Genomic DNA, 15744 nt, shown 5'->3' with positions numbered 1-15744 from the left:
GCACAGCAAGTAAACAAGATTGTAGCAACAAGGGAACAAGTCACGGTTTCTTTTCAGGCATCCCCACAGTAATCTGCTTTTGTCTCCACTATACAGGGCGTGTCACAGTGCCCCATGCGAGGGCCTTGAGCAGAGTTGAACACAGGAATTACAACAAAGGAAACCCTTTGTTCCCACTGAATAGAAATGGTCCTGATTTTTCAGACCTTTCTACCAAAGTGTGCTCCTGGCAAGGCAGGGATAGGGACTGGGGAGGGAGGGGACAGGAACAGGGGAGGACAGGAGGGATAAAGAAACAGCTGTACAGCGTGAAGAGCCAGCTGATCTCTTTCACGGCCTGCAGCTTTGGCACCTGCCTCTTTCTGTTTCTCTGCCTCTGTCCCTCTGACCTTGCTGGTCCAGTTGAGTCTGGGGACTGCGGAGGTGACTGCGGGGCTCCCCCCGCCTTCCTTGGCAGCTGAACCACGGCTGAAGGCATCACACACCGCAGCACGGCGTGGAAAGCAAACACGGACACAGCCTCAGCGAAACCCTGCCTGCTGGCAGCTGAACACAGCAACTCCGATACTGCTTCGGTCAGCAGTGAAAGGTCCTGAGCAGGCTCTGCAGAGCATGGAGCAGCATCGGGGGATGGAGAAGACCTGGCCAGGAAAGCACAGCCTGCTTCGGGTACCCCACACCAGTCTCTGGGCTTGGTGCTGTGCCAGGAGCCAGCTGCACAAGGAGGGAGCTGGATACTTCCTGGTGCAAACTCGTGGTCCATGCTACTGCTGTGGGAGCTGGGAAACATCCAGACTGCCCATCTTTATGGCACTTAACGGGTGACCTGTGGGGCAGCTTACCGTATTACTTTTATGCCCTTTGCTCTTCCTCTGCTACATATGGAACAGCTTCCGCAGGTGTTTGTTTTCTTTCTTCCATTACCTTTTAACATAGCAGTTGGCACGGTCGGGCTGCCCATCGTTAGCTGCACTGAATGCCACATCATTGCTTTAAGTTTCAAACAAGAGCTGTGGCACCCCAGAGTCCTGTCAAACCAAGGAAAACAAACCTAAGGACTGCGTGCTTAATGTGGTTTAACGATGAGTAGAGACGAGCCTGACTTACCCAAAGGCTATGATTCAGTTCCATGGCGCTATGAAAGCCACCCCACCTGCCTGTCAGGATGCGCTGCAGCTGCAGGTTTGCAGGAAGGTGTGTTTGCACCTTGTAGGGCGTGCCAAACTACGGCCAGCATCAGGGTGATTTATGGAGCTAACTGGGGGCCTGAGCAATGGGTGCAAACACACATATGGGCAACTGGCCCACAAGCAAAGCCCCCTGCCAAAACACTGCCATGCTGTGCGTCGTGGCATGCAGGCAGCGAGCTGAGAGCTGGGCAGCAGGAAAGGGGTAATTGTTCAAGACTTTCCTGTCTGAATTTGCTGATTTGCTAAAACCGGTGTTTGATGGGGCGGTGATGGCTTCCAACCAGGAACAGGGAGTTGTGGCAGGAGCCAGGGACTGCGACACCTCCCAGGACCCCAGCAGAGGTGACACTACAGCAAGACTTAGACATGAGATGTTTGCGTATCTGGGGCAGACAGATTGAGTGTCCTGCCATTAGACATAATGCCTTTGCCAGAAAAGAGGAATGAGCTAAGAACTTTTCTTCCCTACCATTTTATCTGCTCTGTGCAGGATTGCCAGATTATGCAGAAATACTGAGCAGCAGACAGTGAAATGTTTGCATTACATTTGCATTGTTTACAAAGAGGAGTAAAACACGCTCATTTTGATTGAACTTATTTATAACTGCAAGGGAGAAAATGATCATGCATGGAAGGCAGGAGTAACAATGGGGTGATTTTCCAGTGCTGATCAAATGCAGATTTACTATGGCTTGAGCTGCCCCCCAGGTCCCTAAGGGCAGCAGGAGGGCTGCAAGTCAGCCCCTGCTTGCGCTCAGCAACACACCTACAGGTGCATGGTGCCTTCAGGAACAGGGCCCAGGATGCCACATCAACATGCCATGCTGAACGGTACGTGGCTGGATGAATGAACCTTTGGTGGGTGAAATACTGCACACTGATGAGCTGGGAGAGATGGAGGTGAGGATCGTTTTGGCTGGGGGTACCTCAGGCATGACAAGCACTGCCACTACACAACTGGAGCTGGCGTTCATCTCACTCCTCCACTCTCAGCCCTGGGGTCTCAGCAGATTAGCTTTTAGCCCAACAGTGTTTCCTTATTGAAGCTGGTGGGGTCCTAGAGCACTTGCAGTTAAGTGACCAGCAAAAACAACTCAGTTTCAGTAACATCACTGTTCCTGCATCATAAAAGGGCATGTGAGCAAGGATTTTCATTCTTCTGTTGGGCTTTACTGTGTTTTGCAGCCAGGTAAACTTGCAAAGAAGTTCCAGGTGGCGTGCAGTTGTGCATTTGCAATGTACCTTAACACAGGCAGCTATCTGCTGTGCAGCCTTGGGGGCTGAAACACATGTGGCTGTGAAGCTGGAACCCTCCAGGTGCTGGGGAGCTCTGCCTCCACCCCCTCCATCTTGAACAGGGTGGCAACACCACCGGCAAGCTCTGACTTTCTGGAAGAAGGCAACAGGCACCCATTTGTTCTCAGCATAAGCTCATTGCTCCAAGTCACCTGTACCCGTGCAGCAGCCCAGCTTTACCTGCCCCTCACCTCCCTGCACAGGCACGCCTGGCAAGAGTGTCAGCAGCTGTCCCTCAACACTGCCCATGGGATGAAGAGGCCCCAGAACATTTGCACAGAGCCGCTGTAGCAAGACATGGAGAGACATCCCTCCCTGTGGGGGATCCTGGGGCACGAGCTGTGCCCAGGGATGGGGATGGAGCTGTGGGATGAGCCTCGCTGGGCTCAGCAGGCTTCACTCCAAGTGCTACAAATCTGGAGCTTTCAATTTTTATTTTCTTACCATGTCTGTTATTCCATGACCTCTGGCTAAAAGGGTGGCAGAGGAGACTATGATGTCCTGGTGGGCAGCAAGGATCTCAAAGCATCTGACCACCGAACACAGGAGGGAGGATGAAGTTCATCTCCTAACTGACTAAACCAATTGCATTTTGTATTTTAACAGAATCCATGTATTGTTCTGGGTCTCTGTTAGCCGAGAGAGTAAAACCCCATCAAGCTTTAATGGCCTGGAAGAACTTTACAAGGCAGCTGAGACTGCAGTAGTTAAAATAAGTTAGGCTCCAACCTGTACAGGGCCCAGAATAGCGAAGCATTCAGAGGTGGGTACCTCTGTGCAGGCAAGCAGCTTCATTTCAGTCAAATATAGTGGTGAAACAATGGAGGATGTTTCCTGTCACATTAGAAATATTCTATAGCTTTTAATAAGGACAAAAAGAGGAGGAGGAGGAGGTGAATATTTTAGAAGCTATTGTTTGAATATTGTAGTTTTAAATGGTACCTACAGTAATTTGGGACTAATTTTGAGGATTAGGGTCCGTAAAACGATGGTGGGGCTCTACCTCTTGCTCCTGCTTGCCATTTGGCATAGCAGAGGGAGAAGTTGAAGGCCGTGGATCATACAATTGGCTCAACCATCCTGAGCTTCAGTGCTCTGGCCAGTGCCAGAGCTGCTCGATAAATCCCGACCTCCCGATTCCCAGGCCAGGTCCTGCCAAGCGAGTGCCGCCCTGTACCGCAGCACGAGGTGCCAACGCAGCCCAGGGGCTTTGCTCATTGCCTGTGCAGGAGATGGGGATGTCGCTCGTGTCCTACAACCCTCGTCAACCCAGCGCAGAGTGCTTTGACTCATGGATGCCAGAGACAGCATTAATATTCAAAGATCTGCCAGGAGAATGTGAAAGGATGAGAAATAGGTTTTCTACACTGCTAAGAAGTTATTCCAGCATAAAGGAGAAGAAACAATGCGAAATTCAGACCTCTTCATGTGACATCCTATTGTGCTTACATTCCCTATTGTCAGACCCGATAGCTGGCTGAGAACAGATGTCAGATTACCCTGAATGTTATTTTTTTAAAACTCACTCAATGCCACAGATACGTTGTCAGTTTTCAGACCATTTTGACAAATTGTGCCTGCTGTGCCGTGCTCCTTGGCAAACCTGCAGCGAGTCCCAGAAAACTGCACGGGGGTGATAGACAGCAATTGAGCCACCACCATCCCCAGGATGCTGCACCAGAGCCGCTGTCCCACCTTGTCCCCTCCAGGCTGGTTTCCCACCCCCCCAACACATTACACACTGCAGGAGCCCCTTGGCACACTCGTTGTCTTTCATGGGAAGCTCCTAAATGAAACAGCCCAAAGACTGGAGCAGGGACAAGCCCGGACAGGGAAGGCTCTCACTGAAGCAAGTCAGTGGCAGGGAAAGGGCTTGGTCTGCAATGGCCTGGGCCATGCCGTCTTTCCCATCCTGCTCTTGTGCTGCTGGGAGAGGGCTTAGACCTCTCTGGAGCACCCCAGTATGGTTTTGTTAGATCCTAGGCTTTGGAAAAGCGTGGAGGTGCTAATTCCAGGCCTGCTAAATTGGATGTGGAGACAGGAGAAGGTCACAGCCACAGCCCCTGTCCAGCCGGAGACCAGCAAGGATTTCTCTCAAACATCTGTTCTTCATCTCTAATGGCAACAGGAACTTTACATTTATTCTTACCTCTCTCTGGATGTAGACAGCCTCTGAAACCAACTGAGCATAGAGCTTTTCTTGTGGTTGTCACTGGCACAGCTTCACCATATCTGCAAAACACACCATGCCCAAGTCACCTCCTCCCCTGCCTCATTTGTGGCAGGAAGCTGGGCCTGCTGCTGAGGACTAACGCAGGGGCCTCTGAGGACACTGCCACTCCACAGCACAGCCAGAGGCTTTTCTTCAAACACCAAGAAATGCATTTTTCAAGGCCAGCGGTGTATGGGACATTACCCCAAATGAGAATTTCTGCAAGGTACAGTGCCTGGCGCATTGGAGGACCTCCAGGGTGAGCAGGAACACAATCTCTCCCAGTGTCAGAGCACAAATGCTTGGACTCTCTTGGTGACAGCAGAGGTCACCGTGGTTACCTGGGGAGGAAGAGGAATGACTTTGTGGGGCCCCCCGGTGTCCTGCTGCCTGGCCGCACCATCCAGCTGCAGCACATTCATCCTCACTGTGAGAGCGGAAAATACCAGGAGGGCAGAGGCTGAACGAAACCTGCCTGCACATGGCACACACCCGCCTGAGGAAGGGACAAAGTGGGGGGAGATCAGCAGTCCCACGAGGCTGAATTACCCTGAACTGGCTGGTGGCTTCCCCACCTTCCCTGGGTCCATGCTGCATGCACCTCGTGCTCCCGGCTACACTCCTGAGCCTCTCCCCCACCTGTGGCCTGTCACTGTCCTGCGTATGTCACACATACGTATGTATAGCATACATGCTATATGTCTGTATATGCTTGCTGTGAAGCACAAGCGGGGTTGTTCGAGTGTAAAGCAAGCGTGGCTTGTGCTGAGCATCCAAACAGGGTGATCCCATGGGTGGGATACTTCCTGACGCTCTCTGGGCAGGTGTCTTTTTATTAAAAGCAGAAGTTTATAATTTTGGCTCTAAGTTCCCTTGTTTCCCTCTGGAGCTAGGCATGAAGGGAAAAAACATGTTCAGGATGCTTTGCCTGACACAAAACTAGAAGCTTTCTGGTCAGACAAGTGCACTGACAGCTCAGGCAGAGGACAGGAGAGCAGAGAAAACCAAGCTACCCAGAAAGATTTTGTGCCCCCTTCGTGCCCATACAGGTCCCCCAATCGCCTTTCTTTTAAGGTAGGTCCAGGATCACCCTGGCAGTATCCTTCCCCACCGTGAGGTCAACAAAGAGCCCTCGGTAAGGGCAGAAGAGGGAGAGTCTCAACCCCAAAGTTCATCCAGACCTAGACGTCTTTTGACTGGAAAGCAGTGATTGCTGGATGGGGAAAAAAAAAGCACATCAGGCCGACTGGGAAGCAAAGGGCAGCCTATGAAAGCCATGCTTTTTCTCTGTGGACATAAAAAAGGACACCAGAAGCCAAAGCCTGTGACATTTATGTTAGAAAAAAGCAAAGGTGTCTATTTTCCTCTGTGCCCCACGCTGCCCAGTCTGAAAAGGAGGCAGAGCTGACTTTTCAACTTAATTAATAATGCAAAACCTGAGAGAGGAGCGAGCTGCGCAGAATCCAGGAGCAGAGAGATTGCAAAGAGACGAATTTGCTGATAACACAGAACTTGCAAAACAAGCTTCTGCTATTCCCCTCTTGACACAGCGTCTGTTGCCTACCAGGGCAATCATATCCAAGTGTAATTGTCTAACAATTGTTCCGCACTGAGAAAATAGTTCTGATTACAGACATTAACACGTTTAGGCATTAAGCTTCCTCACTGTAATTACCCTTGAGCTTAGTCTCACAAATGAATTAATGTGCTGATCGCTTGGACTAATAGAACCAGCAAAAGGGTGATGAATTGCTTCCAAATCAGATAAAATCAAGCGTGACATCATTTAATTAATTTCAAGGCTTGGGGGGGAGGAGAAAGGGGGTCAGCATGATGCTGGTAAGAAATGTATCTCTCCCTTAGTGATTTCTTTGTAGACAGAAGAAGGCAAACAGGAGGCTGGGGATGGGGAAGGGGACGATGCACACCAGGTGAGAACGGGGCTGTGTATGAGCATGCGGCGCCACATGGCTGCAGCTGCATGACCAATTCAGCACAGCTGACATAGGTGCAATGGATGGCACTTCTTGTGGGTAGGAGCTGATGCACTGCCCACCTCGCTGTCACACTGAGAAATTCTCCAAGTGTTGGGGCCCATGTGTGAGCCCTGCTCCCTCCTCAGCCAGGGAGCCCACTCTTGGCCTCCCTGGGGTCACTGCTTCACAGTGAGAGCCATGTGCCTGAGGGCGGTGTTGCCCAAAACCCTCTCCTTTGCCATGTCCCCAGCAAGGGATCATTTGCTGGGCTGCCAGCACAAGGCTGCAGTCAGCCAGGAGTGGGGCTGGCCGCTGCTGCTGCCAGCCTATACACTTAGTTACCCTCCTTGGCTTCCCCCAGCACTACAAAAGGTTTCCCAATCTTTTTTTTTTTTTTTTTTTTTTAAAGAAAGAAACAAAAGGGGCAATGGAAAGGAGAAGGCAGGGCTCTGGACCACTACTGTTATGTACAGACTCTCCCAAATTAAAGTCTCCCCTCGGATGGCTGCCACCTGTCAAATAAAATGGCACTACACAAGGAGCTTGTACCCAACGGGGCTACACTCGGCGCTTTCTCCTTGCAGCCTGGCAAACAACAATCCATCACCAATTTCAGATTTTGCCTCGCACGGAAATCCTACACAAAGAGCCACCAAGAGAGAAGGTCTTATAAATCAAAGGTCTCCACTACAGCTTACATCTAGAACTGGCTTCTGCAGTTTGAGAGCAGACTGGCTTTTTACGTACACATGCAGGGATACACAGACTTTATGAAGATGCGTGGGCCTGGCCTTATGCCACTTTAAACATATGGTAGCAGTGCACGTACACACACACACACATATGCATATGTGCACAGACATACATATATTTGCTGTCTGGAGATTAACAGATACTCGTCTCCTTTAAGTGTACATACCTGCGTAAGCACATGCAGCACACAGTGCACATGCATGGGCACACACAGAGTATTATAACAATGCCCAGCCAAAATGTACAAGCACACACCCGATGTTGTGGCATTTTGGCAATGAAGAGCTCCGTCACTGCTGATTTCAGCAGGAACTGCATAGGGCCCTCCATATTTTGCCGTGTGTTCTGAACTGTATTTTGTTTTGCTGAATTTTGGAGCAGTGGAGGGAAGGAGGCAGTGACACCTGTGATAGCAAAATTTCAAGACATGAAGCTTTTCATTCTCTGAGGCATGGCGAGAGGCAGTATGCTGTACCGCAGAGTGTGGCTGCCACTTGGATAGCAAAGGCAGAGGAGAAGGGAATTCAGTCCCTGCCCAGCGCTGAGAACGGTAACTCTGGAGTCCCTGTGTGACAAGGCTGTTTCTTGGGCTTTGCCAGAGACCACAGGTCTGGCAGCCCAATATCAACACCCTTTGGCAGCATTCGTCATTGTCTTGGATGTTTTAATTCATCCAGGCGCCTTGGGGCTGGTGCAGCTTATGACTCCATTTGTTTGATGCAGCCTTACAATAAATCCAGTTAGTGAAGCGGAGAGTGCAGATGACAGTCAATGTGATATAAAGTCCTTTCCTTGTTTTCAGAACCTGATCTTGCAAGGAATCAGGCATCTCCTGAGACAGCGCTAGCTCTGATTATTTGCTCTACTCTATAAATGACAACCAGCAAACAACAGCAAAGAGCACTGCTAGCCAGGCGCTAACTTTCAAACATGCAATGAGTTTGAAGGTTGTGAATTTCCTTTCCTGGTGGTGAAACATCACTACTGTATCACTGCATCCTGTCCCTGCACCCTCACAGGTCGGAGGACAAGCCAGTCCTGCAGAAACCCCTGGCCCTGCCCTGCCATGCAGCTCATCACAACACTGCCGGTTCTGCTCTGACAGCTCTGGCTGAGCCGAGCTGTGGGCCTTACTCTGCTCTGCTTTACTCCTCACTAAGAAGAGCAGCTCATCGCACTTTCATTCTTCTACGCTAATGAAAACATGGTGTGCTTGCTCTGAACGATTACTTTAAAAAAAAATAAAAATTAAAAAAAATAAAGGGAAACAAACACTAGATCCAAATGGTGTCAGATGTTCAAATAACTGGCACTGATGGCTTGTGGAAATCTGGCCGTGTGTTGCTGGAGCTCCAGCTCTACGTTTGATGGGCAAGCCAGCTTTAGGGCTGCAGAGAGTTGGAAGGGGAAGCAACAAAGTGGTCGCGTGGTTAAAGATTGATTTTTAAGGGCAACTGAGCTTCCAGCACAACCCTCTGGTCAGTCGCATCCTGAAAGTCAGGTGCGCTGAACTTCAGTCTTGGACACAGGAGTTTTATGCACCTGAGGACCTTAAGGGATCTGTGGCTTGTTCCGTCCTTCGGTTCTCCAGCAGGAAAAAAAGGTGGGAATAAAATAATCTCCTCATCCCTGAAGGATGCTCTGGTGTAGAAAGGTTTATGATATGCTCACAAACCGTGCTACAGGGAAGGGGCCCTCGTAAGCATCTTGCAGGGGCTCCTTGGCAGCACGAGAATGTCACAGTATTCTGGAAGTGCAAGAGAGGGATTTGCTTTTACAGTGTGACATTTGCCAAACAATTAAGATGAAGAGCAATGTGCTATAATCACTTTTAGTATTAAACACACACAGTAAATGTTTAAAAGGCATGGGCTTTTTTGTGTGCGTTTTTTATTTTTTTATAAGAATGGGGCATGTTGTTTTGCACCTTACTGTAAGAATCCTTGCTGCTAGGATCATAAGCTTCAATTCAAAACTGCATAATTATTGCCAGGGACCTGCTTCTTCTCCCATTATGTATTAACTACACCTAGGAGATCTGGAAATGAAAGGATCCATGCTCTCCTAACTTAACGGTTGTTTGGAGGATTTGCTGCGTGGGTTTCTTATTTTACTTCCATCATAATTTAGAATAGTCTGAGAGATAAAAACAGATAAATAAAAATGCATTGAACACTTACTGCCCCATGTCTTAGAAATCTGCATTAAACTCATGAACTATAGGGACAGAAAGGAAATCACATTATGCTTCCCATACCTCCTCCTATTTCCACAGGACTCCTTTAATCACTTCCCAGCCTACAAATAAGGCTCTGGAGGCAGCTTCCCCTACCAATGCAACACAAATGGAAACCCCAGCAGCTGTCAGCAAACCAAAGGGAACACAAAAAATGATGTCCCGGGCTAAGCAGAGAGGCAGGTTGGTCCCCTGGGCCTGCACACACCATCTGCAGCGGGAAAACCAGCTTCCTGGTTCTGACTGCAAACCAAACCACGGCCTATTTTCCCATCAGAACTAGCTCCCCAAGTCAAAACCCTTTTGGCAAACAGGCTCTGGCACCACCACCCTTGGGTTCCATGCAGAAGCTCTGGTGGGTGAGGTGCTGGCAGTACCACGAAGGAATGCGGGGCTTGGACCTTGTCTCTGGTTCAGCTCATATGAGCAGGGGGTTAATCTGGGGTTATTTGGACCTGGGGCCATGTCCTAACCCAGCTCCTCACAAAGCAGCTATTTCTAGACACTGGGTTTGTGTGCAAGCCCTGCCTGAGTAAGGCTAGGAGGAAATGTCCCCAGAAGATGCGAAAGCCCTTGGGCTGGTGTCACGCTGGATGCAAGGTCCTGGCCCTGCCCATGTTGCAAACGGTGTTTGCATTTTTGCATGCAGCACGTTAATATTCATGTATTTGTGTGCTGCCAGCCCTGGGAGCACGCAGATGTCCTCTAACAGCAATTTCAGCCTGGTCAAGGTGACTGACCTCTTCCATTAAGTGCTTCCAAATTTCCAATCTATCCACGAATGTGAAAAATCTGTGCTAATTACAGGCCTGTCGGGAGGCCAAAAGTGCAGAGGGGAAATAAGGGGATTTCTGAACGTTATTTACAGGCACAGCACCAACTAACCAAGGGGTTTTTGGCTTGCGCTAACACATTGTCCTGGTCTCTGTTACCCAGACAGGGTATTTGGAAAACAGGGCCCAAAATCTGGGAGAGGCTGTGGTACTGGGAGCTGTCTCTGCCTCTGACCCTCTGGTCTTTGTCCCAGCCCATTATGCGTGCCGAACATCTGGTACCCATGTGCACGGTGTCCTAACACCCCAAACGATGTGTGCGCGTCGCTTACAAATAGTGTTTAAAAAATAATGGCTTATTAATATAACACATAGCATCTGAGAAGTGGTATGAGCTCTCTCCCTCTTATATCGTTTTTAATAAAGCACATTTTGAAATTCACTGACCTTTTTTCCTTTTTCTTTTCTTTTTTTTTTTTTTTAAGTTCCCTGGCTTTATGTAGAAAGACCCCATCAGTGTGAAGTGGAATATAATGTAGTTTATTACCACTAACAAGGAAATGGCCCATAATTCTAAAGAGACAAAGCCTCAAGTGAGCTATGAAGGTCATTTTCTTGCATCCAGAAAGAAAATGTAATACTGACTGTCTCATGCTTCCCATTTCAGAGACAATGTGGGCTGCTTTCAGTTTGATTGTACTAAAGAGTAAAAATGAAGGTTTTTTTTTTCTTTCAGACCACATTTCAGACATTCAGTCCTCCCCGCCTTGGAGGGAATGAAGACGACTATTTGTCTACATTTTTCAGTGTTATTTATACTTCTCTGGATTTGATGGTGGGTATGTTCTCAAGTCTTTAGGAGACACAAAATCCCACACTGCACACCCAGACGCTGCTTCTCCCAGTCAGGCACACTCAGACACCTCAGGGGGTGAAGGCTCAAACAGCAAACTCACAGGCTCACTCAGTACCACAGGTACCTCCAGAGCTCTCCAGTAACATACTGCTTCATGTTTGGGAAATCAGGCCTTCCTGTGATACCCTCATCCCTCCTTCATGCAGCTCTGAACCTAAAAGCAATGTTAGAAGACAGCGATGCTGCGTTAAAGCCAATGTGGCTTCAGCAGGTCAATGGAGGGACCATGACATAATGGACAGATCTACATCCACATCTATATCCACATCTACATCCACAGATCTACGTCTACATCCAGGGTCACTGGATGTCCATCATATAATGGGCTGACCCACAAGGCTGAAGAAGAGGATTCAAGCCTTGGGTAACAAGTGAAATTAAACATCAACCTCCTTCTCCAGCTGTTCCTGTATCAGAGGCGGGTCAGAGCCCCGTCATAGCAAATGCTGGGCAAAAGCACCAATGCTGCTCTCCAAAAATGTACCTTTTCTGTTTTGTCTCTGGAGGAAACACATTTGTGCACTGCTGCAGCTCTCATGTCAACAATAACTGGGCTGTAAATGAGACAAAATACACTTTTCCATATCCCCGTTCCCTGGTCCACCTCTCCCCAAGCAGCCTGGGGTAGGAGATGGATGGCACCTTCCTTCTCCTCCTCCGCCTCAGTCCTGTGAGTTTATTTCAGCTGTGCTAAATGGCTCAGGTTTGGGGCTCTACGGCTGTAATAACTGGAAACATTTTCTTTGAGTTTCAAATGGATTATCTTCCTTGGGGAGATGATGCCCAAACCCAAAACCTAGTGGTTTTCCTCACATAACCACCTTCCCCTCCAGTTTCAAATAGCATCACGTTAAAAGCAGTCCAAACGTGCTGTGGCATTACCTGCAGCTAGTCTCTGTTTTCTAAATGAAGGTAACAAAACACTGTTGATTGAGAAGCTTGTGGTCTCCTTATCCGGGGTCCGAAGAGAGGAAGCATGTAAACCCATCAGTAGCCAACTTAGGCTTGAAGGAGAAAAGCACAGAGCAAAGAAATGCTGAAATGCACTTTGGGTCCTTGGGCTGTGAGGAAGCAGTGAGCTCTGCCTGCAAGCACACGGGAGCCTGCAGGGAGTCAGCACTGAACACACTGCATATTCACAGCCAAGTCACTCTTCTATAGACTCTGGTCTTGCTGCTAACAGATCAGGAAATAAATACCCTTTGGAGGTACATAGCAGGTAAATTGCCTTAACCCCACTTACTTAAGTCAACAGAGGTGTGCTGAGGCGGATGGGTAAAGGGTTTGACCTTATCCATTTGCTTTGGATACTACCCAACCATCTGAGCATCCATTTCTTATCACTAACTAGTTCATCACTAACTGATGAACATTTAGCAGCTTCGCCAAAGACTGCAATTTGTCTTTCCTACTTGAAGTGTCAAATGTCATCCTAGCAATGCAAAAGCAACAAAGCCCAGGAAGCATCCTCAAGATTGATATTTAATGATGCAAAGAAAATGCTGGAGCTTGTGAACCCCAGCCCTGAACTCTGATACATTCTTTCAAGACCTGCTTGGCACATACTCCCACATGCCATTCTAATCCATCAACTGGAAAAGATAACATTTTTTAATCTCAATGTGGGAGGGAAGAGATGATCCACACTGTCCACTTCAAGCCAAGAAAAGACATTTTGGAAGAACCAGTCCTTGTATCACAGTAATCATGGCCAGAAGACACAGAGGCGTGTGCTAGGGCTAACACCCTCCTCAGCTTTGTTAATGTACACAAACCCAAAGAGGGGAGAACAGAAACTGCTCTGGATCAGCGCTTCTGCACTTTCCTGGAAGACCTGATCCAGTGAATCTGGGTTTAAACTAATTCTTCTTGTGTGAGGACTGGCAAGAGGCAAGACACAACTCCAGCCTCTGCAAAACATCCCCAGAGTGTCCCAGCTTGCCAGCCCAGAGCCTCACGACTGATTATTTGGCTTGTGCACATGGGGAGAATAATGCTGTCAGCGGTGCTAATTATCCACGGGCTTGGACAAAAGCTAGGCCCACGGAAAGCAGCAGCAGTACTCCCTCCAGCAGGCTAGGGCCAGGACTGAGCTGAAGAAATTCAAGCAGCAGAAAGCTCTGCCAGGTCCACAGCTTTGGCCTTTCCTTCCCTGCTTGGCCACATCCCTCACCCACGCTGTGCTTGGGGCTGATCTGAACAGTGACTGTTTTCTAAAGAAAAAGGAAATGCTACAGAAATTACGCTGGGTTTCTAACTAAGCAACCCTGTCACTGAGTGAAAAACAACAATTTTGTTCCTGGCCTATCCAGACTCTCCCTCCTTTAAAAACCACTGTGCCTTCCTAGGAGCTCCCCGGGATTTCCCTGCTCTGTGCCAGTCCTGGCTGGGATCTAATTTTGCAGTAATATAATACAGAAAAAAAATGCATTTTCTTCCTAAAAAATGTTGCTTGTTATGAGTACTAACCTGCCACTGCTTTGAAGCAGGCACAGGAAATACTCCCAGTACAAAATAATAATGCTAACATTAACTTATCAACCTGCCAAAGCTGTATATTTCATACGCTTGCTTTTATTCAATGATACACGGTGACTTTTAGACTTAGTCTATACCTGCACTTCTATCTGCCTGCAGGAAAGTCCCTAACCGAAGTACTGATCTCGTGCTGAAAATTTGCTTTTTTTCTCCCAGTTCTTCTTTCTTAGTCACAAACTGAATTGATGGCCTTTGGGGCTAGCAGGGAAATTTCAGCTACAAATGTGAAGGGAAAAGACAACAGTTATTAGCCCTGCTTCCCATGCAGCTGGCCCTGCCGTCCAAATGCTCCCTGGCTGACTGGTTCATCCCATTGGTGCTTTTCCTTTTAATTCCCTTAAATTACTGCTAAGCGACCCTGCAAACTAAACTGTCAGATGCTGAGTTTCTCCCGTTCCTCCAAGGGAAGACAGTGGGAGTTTCACTGATAGGGTTCTCACAGGAGCTCAGAACTGGGACAATCACACCAAGCACTGCAACCAGTGTTCCTCGGGTCATGACAGGTCTTTGGTGCATTCCCATAGCGCAAAAGAAGCAGCCAAACAGATCTGGAAAGCACTTTTATTTGCATTTCTGTACGCCTAGCCTGTTTGCTGAGCAAAGACCAATTAAGCATCAACAGTGCCCTTTTCGACTGACCGCCCTCCGATCTCACAGACCGAACGCAAGCTGCATGTATTTGAGGAGAGGGGCCTCAACCTCCCCTCACTGCCCCCATGCAGCTCCCCAGCACCAGTCCACACTCGGGCATGATGCCAGCTCTGGTCCTGCTGCCACAGGGCACCGGAGCAAGACCAGCACCCCAGGATCTTGCACCAGCCTCTAAAGCTGTGGGGATGCAGCAGCTTTGTCTGCCTGGTATAGGATGGGGTGGCCAAGAAGAGAAAAACCAGGGCACAGGCACTCAAATTTGGCCTCCAGTAAAGCCGTATCTCTCAGAAGACTTTGTCTAAGGACTCCGCAGCCATCCAATATTCATTCTGTTTGCAGATGTCATTTCTTTTTAATCCTATCTCTTTGGAAATTTTGCATCCATATGGGATTCTGTGCCCAAATACAGGCTTTGCTGTGTCATCAAGGGAAACATTTTATATTCAAACAGCGAAAGAGAACTAGAGTTTAACATCAAGGAAAGAAAGCAAACACCACAACATTCAGAAAATCCCCATGCGGGTGCAGAGAGTATGCAAGCGTGGATGGGAGCAGGTGGAGTGAGAGAAGAGGGGGGCAGAGGAGCAGGGAGGCAGACAGACGGCATCTGAACTATGTTCAGCACCAGGACGTATTGCCACCAGCAACATGGGACTCAAATGCTGAGCGCTGTGAGCTGCTCCGCTTGCCACAATACCCCACTGCTCTCCTTATGCCCAGCAAATACTACAGGAGCTCTGGGCAGCTTTCCTGCCCAACCTACAGCATCTGGGAGGTGATAATCCGTGCCTGATTTTTTTTTCCTTCTTTTTCTCTAGGTCTTAAGAGATCATATGTGAGATGCAGAGCCTCTATTATTTAAATATGTAACATCACCCCACATTTGCTTAAGCTACCAGAGTGCGGTGCCCAGATGCTGTAAATCCAGCCTTATTTACTTACACACGGCATTTCCCTGCCTATTACCATTCTGAACCACCCAAATCTGTCAATCTAATGGAGATATATGGACAGTAAAAACATGCACTGGAAAACTACTGGCAGGTTGTGCAAAATGATCAGATTTAATCAGCTGATAAATTATTCACTCCAATTGAGAGTCAAACATACTATTTGAGCCTATTTATGGATGTCCGATTAGTGCAAGTAATTTTCCATCGCTTTATTATGTTTGCTAATACATTATGAAATCCATGCTGCGAT

General features: G+C 48.4%; 1 long non-coding RNA gene across 1 annotated transcript in view; it reads right to left on the bottom strand.

Moving 5' to 3' along the window:
- Positions 1–285: 285 nt before the first annotated feature.
- LOC118170269 overlaps positions 286–15744 on the bottom strand; it is a 70045-nt gene continuing 54586 nt past the window's right edge. The window contains exons 6-8 of the long non-coding RNA XR_004752612.1: positions 4636–4718; positions 561–1028; positions 286–337 (exon numbers count right to left, since the gene is read on the bottom strand). This is a non-coding gene — a long non-coding RNA (uncharacterized LOC118170269). The remainder of the gene's footprint in view (positions 338–560; positions 1029–4635; positions 4719–15744) is intronic.

This window comes from Oxyura jamaicensis, chromosome 7, assembly GCF_011077185.1.
Source record: "Oxyura jamaicensis isolate SHBP4307 breed ruddy duck chromosome 7, BPBGC_Ojam_1.0, whole genome shotgun sequence".
NCBI lineage: Eukaryota > Metazoa > Chordata > Aves > Anseriformes > Anatidae > Oxyura > Oxyura jamaicensis.
This window is presented reverse-complemented; position numbering and strand designations above follow the sequence as displayed.